Source organism: Calonectris borealis, chromosome 6, assembly GCF_964195595.1.
Source record: "Calonectris borealis chromosome 6, bCalBor7.hap1.2, whole genome shotgun sequence".
In the NCBI taxonomy this organism is placed as follows: domain Eukaryota; kingdom Metazoa; phylum Chordata; class Aves; order Procellariiformes; family Procellariidae; genus Calonectris; species Calonectris borealis.
In genome coordinates this window covers 23820725-23828144 of record NC_134317.1, presented here as the reverse complement: position 1 = coordinate 23828144, position 7420 = coordinate 23820725, and positions in this window count along the sequence as shown.

The following is a 7420-nucleotide window of genomic DNA, read 5'->3' as shown; positions in this document are numbered from 1 at the left end:
AATCTACCATATAGACTGTAATCTGTGGAATTGTTTTTGTTAAGTACCCTTACACTACTAACATGAATGGTTGAGTCCTTAACCGTTAAACTTTTAATATTGCTGTCAGTATGTTATTTAAAATTAAATCTAAAAATCATCAAGGAAAAACATTAATGTTATTAAATGCCCCAAATGTACTCAAAAACATACTTCTTGAAATACTGACCTTCACAAAACTGAAACTAGGCTTACTTTCAAGGACTTTATTTTTGAATTGTGAAGGGCTTATGCAGTATTTTTATGAACTACAAATAAACCCATTTGATGTTATGAATGTTGTTTTTTGAGGGCTTTTGGGTTTGCTTTTATTTTTTTTTTAATCAAGCAGAATTGATGATTTGGTAAGTGTATGACCCTATTTCTGAGCTTCCTTGTTAGAAACAGTTCTGAAACTCTGTGATGAGGGATGCTATTCAAGAAACATGTGATAGGCATTTAGCTTTCTAAAATGTGCAGCATGTGAAATGAACCAAGGCGCAGTAATTGCAATGCTTCCCAGGCCTTTTCATTTGAAGACTTCCAATGCCTGTTGTGGCAAATCTCAGCTTGGCCGTTTTCCACATCTACTGGAATAACTGCCTCATCTCTCTTCATTGGACATGCTTCCTTCCCTTTATTTCTACTTTAAGCCTGTCCCTGAAGCTCCCCAGATTTACTTTCTTTACCCTGTTGCTTACACTATTTATATTCATAGGTCCATGCTATTTACGTTCATAGGTCTCTGCTGTATATTTCTTAAAGGGGAAAAATACACCTTTGGAAACAAAGAGTTTTACTTTAGCATGTCTTTGCTTTAGACTGCATGATGCTAGACTTCTAGATGGCTTTTCGACGATGGGAAGGCACTCAACTGCAAATGTACTGGTGCATCTGTCCCCCGCCGTGGTGCAGCGCCTGCTGGAAGAGGCACCCTGGACTTTTGTGTCTGGGTCTCTGCATGGCAGAACTCTGTGTGCTCCCCTTGGTCTCAGAGGACTCTAGTGTCTTGTCATACTTCCGCAGCTCTACCTGCTACTTCTTTGTAGAAAGGGAACGACAGAGGGTAGCTGACCCACAGCCACAGGATGTACACGCTCTCCCTTCCTCAGGATATCAGCAAGCATAGATTTTCCACATCTCTCTCTCTTTACAGGCTCTTCTCTCAGTTTCCCTCCTCAGGGACATGATAGCAGCAAAATTTGTGCAGATGCCAAAATTTGTGCAGCAAGTCTGCAGACCTCAGTGAAATAACTGAAAACATATTCTAAATTTCCACATTCCCATTTTGTTGCCACTCTTGAGCACTTTTTTTAGTTTAAGTTAGAATTCCCCCTTCCTGCATGTGCCTTTTTTTCCTAATTGGGGTCTTTTTTGACATCTACAATTATTGCTGTTCTTCTGTCTTATATAAATTACTGACGCTCTGCCATTTACCTAAAATGGTGAGTGACATTCCTTCCATAATCTCTAATTGTTTTTGAAAGCTGACTCTCATCATCTTCATCAGGTGATCCTTTGTCTTCTTAGCTCACTTGGTAGAATCAGTTTCCCTGGCACAGCCATCTACTTAGCATATCCATTTTAGTGCTCAGATAAATCTATTTAAATGTTAATAAGCCTCACTCCTCCTACCACCCAACTCAGACATGCACAGTGTATTTTTCAGTGCCAATAGGGGTCTCAAAAGAAATTAACCCATTGACTTACGATAATACAAAATTAAATTACTAACTTGGTTACTCTTCATGTTCCATAAAAAGAATGCAGAAATCTTTCTTTCATGCTCAGTATCCTTGCATCCCATCAGTGTTATTCAGCATCCTGGAGCTGTTTGGAAAAGAGATTGTGCCTGTTGCCTCCTACTCAGATGTAAAGATATTTAATTGAATTCAATCTCGCTCATCAAATGTCAGCTGTACTAAAGATTTGTTTTTGTATGGCTGTGCATTGCGTAATGCTTACCAAGCTTCTTGCACAGCCCAACAGAGTTATCGCATGGCCATCATGGAATGAGTTGGAATTACATTTCTCATCTGCTGGGCCAATTTATTGCACTACGTGGGAGAGTTTCTAATCTCAGTTATACTAAAATCAGTTATAACACTCTGGATATTTGCCAGCACAAGATCAGATTCTTTTGTGTTTTGTGCTTTTTTCCTCCTTTTCATTATGAAAATTTGTGACATAGTCAGAAACTAATGTAAAATGATGTATTTTTGCTACAGTGTTTTGTATTTGGAAACTTCTGTTCAAAGCAAACTTAGTTCTTATATAATTGGGCATGCATACTTTTGTTCTATGTGCTTTGAATACCCACATTGTTAGCCACAAAAGCCTGGCTAAATCTATGTTAAATTGTAGACATCTTAAATTCCTTTTTAATTATTAACACAAATAATTGATTCTAAAATCCACTACCCCATAAGCAGTATGCTATAACAAGTTCTGGTTTGGGGGGGCGTGGAATTTACCCCCCCTTTACTGTATATTATGCATGACTTACCAGTGAAAAAAAGAATCGCAGATGATTGCTTTTCCAACAACTCCCAGAAAACATTTCTTTTATAGAAGCACATCTATTGTGCAACTTGTTTAGTAACGTAAATTTCACTTTCTCCCAAAAAGTGCGATAACTTGTGGCCAAGGGTGTAAGTCACTGTGAGAAACATTTTCAACATTTTGGTCAACAAATCCAGCTTCCAGCCATTCTGATGCTCTTTAAAACCTTTCCTTCCCAAGGCATTCACCAGGCCTTCCTATCAATTAAGTCCACGCACCTCTTACTTTGAAAGCTTATTTGTCATTTAATAAATGAATAGACTTTTTGATAAAATTTCTGAACAGGATTCATTTTCCCTTGTCAGTTAGCAACAAACGTAGAATTAGAACGGAATTAGCTCTGTTGTGAGATTTTCACCTTGTTCTTTAACCTAGCCTTTTCACGAAGGAAGCTATTAATGGCAATCTGATTAATGGAATACATGGAATACTTCCCCTCCACCCCCCAGTTTCCAAGAATTGTTTGGTTTTGTTTTCCAAAATAAAAACTAGCTGCAGCAATTTGCACTCTTTTTTGTTTCCACACATAGAGAAACCTGAAAACAAGCTAAGCCCAACCTTCCCAAATCGGACCAAATATTGCTCTCATTTACACCCTAAAAATCAACATGAATGAAGCAGGAAGCAGAAAATAAGCTACTGACTGTAATCATTCTAAGTGACTAATCTGTTTGCTTTAGTTACTATAACCACCCATTTTCCTTATTTTTCATTTGCTTTCACTTCATATCAAATTTATGACATGAACACATACAAGTCTACCTACTGCATCCAGGCTTCACAGCGTTGGCTAATCTTCCCAGTACTTTTCATGCAAAACATCATGGAACAGCTAGAACAGACTGTTACATTCGGCCAGCAATTCACTTTGAACCCATGATATGTCTGGCTAAATCAGTGCGCAGCTGCAAAATTATATTTTTCCATAGGACGGGGTACTTTGCAAAGATAGGAGGGGAGAGAGATGAGTGATGTTCTTCAAGAGATAACCATAGGTCTCCCAAACCTTCAAAGAATGATGTTATCCTAGAGGAAATAATCTCACAGTGCTCTGTTTAGCAGAATATCTTCTTCTGAAGTCTCATGGAACATATTATTTTACTGCTACAATACTTAGGTTAGGGAGCAAAATCACTATTTTTCTTCCTCAGAAATGAAAAACTAAACGGCTGCCATTTCAACGAAACGCTGCAGTGTTCAAGCTACTCAAAGAGCCCCAGGGGCTCGGCGCCTTGGGGAGTGGTACAGCAGGGCTCCCAGGCACCAGCGGGAATCTGTGATTCTTCTCAATGCCAGCGGGCAAAGTAGAAAGAAGTAGCAATATGTGTTGAAAATGGAAATAGTTTCCCTTGAAATGCAGGGTCCTTGTTCAGGCTGGTCAAATATTTGCTATGAAAACTGTTCTTCAGTGGCAGACTACTCTCATAAGTATTTTTTTTTCTAAAATGTATCTGTTATCTTTGGGAAACTGACTTCTCATTATTAAAAAAAAAAATCTCTTACGGACGTAGAAGGTTTCAAGTAAAAACTGAAAACCGTCCAAAATTTTCTCTGTAAAAATAAAGGCCTTTTTTGTTCATGTCTAGTCCTCGCCTCTTTTATCACTCCACAGCCAGTCTTAGAGTTATTAACAAATAGAAACCTTTGTTAGAAATTTGTTCTGGTTGAAAATATGTCACAAGAACCTGCCTAAAGGCAGAGATTATCTAATAAATATTTTCCTTCTCATTTTTTATTATTTTATTATTTTATCAATTTGCAGTGAAGTTCTCATTTATTGAGCAAATATCTGAAACATTGAGCAAATATTGAATAAATAGTTTTATTACTTGAAAACAGATCATGAGCTTTACATCTTTATCTATGTGAACATCAGTTCCCCACAACAACAACAAAAAAATCATGCACTAGCTTCTATTATTATTCCACTCTGTTTTTATTTATTATACGTTCCATTACAGCACCTCAAAGCGCCAGCATGACAAGTAAAGAGAGAAGAAAGAGATAATCCCTGCCTCGGGCTTTGTGATCTTCACAGGACTTTGCAGGCTGAAGCAAACAAGCTCCTCCTCACTCCACACCTTTGAGATCCAAGCCAGCTCCAAGCTGGGAGCAGCATCATTAACTCAAGTCAGTAAGTCCTGCTGAAAGGCAGCCACAACCCTGAGTTAGTACATCTACCTGCAGCCTTCTCACTACACCTTTCAGGTGGGCTCATAGCTCTCCATGAGAGACGATATTGGTACACCCTGAGTATAAAACATGAGCCAGTAGACAAATATATAAAGGCAGTTGATAAACAAGGAAAGAAGGGAAAATAAGTCAGCCTTGATAGCCAAGCTACTCTCCGGTTTCTGTAGGCACTGCAGTTACAGGTAAGTTCAAAGAAGCCATTTCAGAAGGCACGATGATTTTTTTGTGGATGCCTACAGGAAGGTCTCACACAGCATGTCGAGAAGCATGAGAGTGTATAAATGTGCTTCCTTGAAAATTAATCAATTACATCATGGAGATCAGAAGCCAGTCAATCAGAGTCTTCAATGCAAGACTATAATTTCAGGGGAGTCTAGGACCCTAGGCGTGAGAACAGATAGCATATGTCCGAAATCATGGAGAACCAGCGTAGGAGGGCCACAGTCAAAGCAGCAGGTTGGCAGAATGACACTTGCAGCAGCTTTCTGTATGTACAGAGTGGGGAAAACTGCATTTATTGAAGCTGGAGAAGAGGATTGGGCAGTGATTGGAAAGAGAGATAATCAGACTTGATCAGTGAGTTTTAGCAATGAGTTTAGAGTATCTTAGACTTGTTTGGAAAAAAAAAGGTGTGCTGCAGCAGCACTGACTTTGGCTTCCCTGCCTGGTTAAATCAGACATATGAATGTTTTGCACAACAGGAATGCTACAAAACAGCCAAAGCAGACCTTCTATTTTTCTGCAACACACTTCAGCTTGGTTGTATATATTACAGAAAGGAAATATTTATTCAGGAAATAAGTATTTCAGAAAAGAACAGAGAAGGACTTTGAAGAGAGATTAAGTACCTAGTTGTGGGGGGGAGGTTGCATGTTTGGGTTGTTCCAGTATCATACAAATCAAAAATCTGAAGAGGTTGGGTTTTGGGGGTTGGTTGGTTTTTTTTTTCCCCCCAGGCAAATCTCCTAGGGATGTCGGTGAAACTTTTTGGGTAAAAAGATTTCAAGATTTAGCCCATGTTAGGCTGTAAAAATGATGCAAATGGTTCTGTCATGCTACCCATAGCAATCAAGCATGTTTCAAGTAGCATAATTTGGGAAGGAAGGAATACAAAAGACTTATCTATATATATTTGTAAATATGAAGCAAATTAAATTTGTATAGAAATATTTATCATATGTATTTGATTGATAAAAAGCAAGGGTTTTTCTAGATACTGCATCTATGTGAATGTTTTAAAAGTTTGATTTAAGAAAAAATGCTCTAATAGCTGCTCCCCTTAATAAACCTGCATTTAATGCTTTTAAATATTGCCATTGATACCGTTAACTTAAAACAAAAGATGTATGCATATATGCATGTATGTAATATATAAATTAGTTTTGAAACATTTATTTCAAGGCTTGAAGTAAAATATTTTAAGGCACTACAGTATGAATTAGGACTTATATTTAGATGTAGAAGTTGCAATGTAATGTCATTAAACCAAGCCCTTTCTCAGTCTCCCCTATGTCCTCATTCCCCTCCAATTATGAAGCCACAACAGAAATTTCCAAATCTAGTTTTTAGTTGCCCTAACTTCTCTGGCTGCAGTTGGTGAAGAAATGAAAGACAGGACCTGATCTGCAATGTGCTGTGGGCAATACCAGTTTGAATGTTTCATGACACCGACACCAATAAAAGGACTGAGCACTGATCCCACTGTCTTATTACTACTAAGCCTTTTGGACAAGGGATTAGAAGACTACAAGACAGAGGCAAGATTTTCTTTGCTACTCTAAAAAACTAGATTCGTACACTTCTGTCATTCTTTAGTGAAGAAAATGGGGCCGAGACATGGGGGAACAGCTAATGGCACAGAAATAAAGCAGAGTACAAAACTTGTTCCGCAGAGATCATGCAAATAGCACCTAGCAATTTTGGTATAACGTACTTTTAGAATGGTAGTACTACTAGAATATAATGCCCATTACTACTTGTAACATAGCTGCAATTGTACGCCAAGTTTGCTGTTAATAGTTTACAGTATGAATTTAATGGGAAACTATTGGGACTACTCAAAGGGTTCATAGAAAATAAGAATGCAGAGACCCAGAGAAGTCACGTATTACACCCCCTGTCCCAAACAGGATCAGTTCTGCCTAAAACACTCTTAAGAGAGGCTTGTATTACAAGTTCTTAAAAAACTTCCAACAGTGAAGATGCCACAATCTCCCTAGACAATCTATTCTGTGCTCTGCAATCTGTATCTTTTGGAAAGCTTTCCATAGCATGTAATCTAAGTCTCTCTTACTGTTTTAAGCACATTACCATATCCACTAAGAAAAGGGCAAGAAATAAAGAGTGTATTGTTTTCCTCAAGCTAGCAAACTATTGTATACTTGAAAATATTTATTAAGTCTCCCTTCAGTCTATCCTCACCAGACTTAACAACCCTTTCCGTCTGCTTTTTTAACTCATGTTCTGTTAAAAAAAAAAAAAAAGTTTTTCTCTTCCTGGCAATTTTAATGTGAGGTATCAAAATGTATTCTATCTTGGAAAACATTTATAAAGAGTAAGGAATATGACCAGTGAGAAATAAAGTATCAGACTAAAATACAATAGTTAAAAATTCTGTACTGTTCATGAAATAAGGAGCTATGCTAAT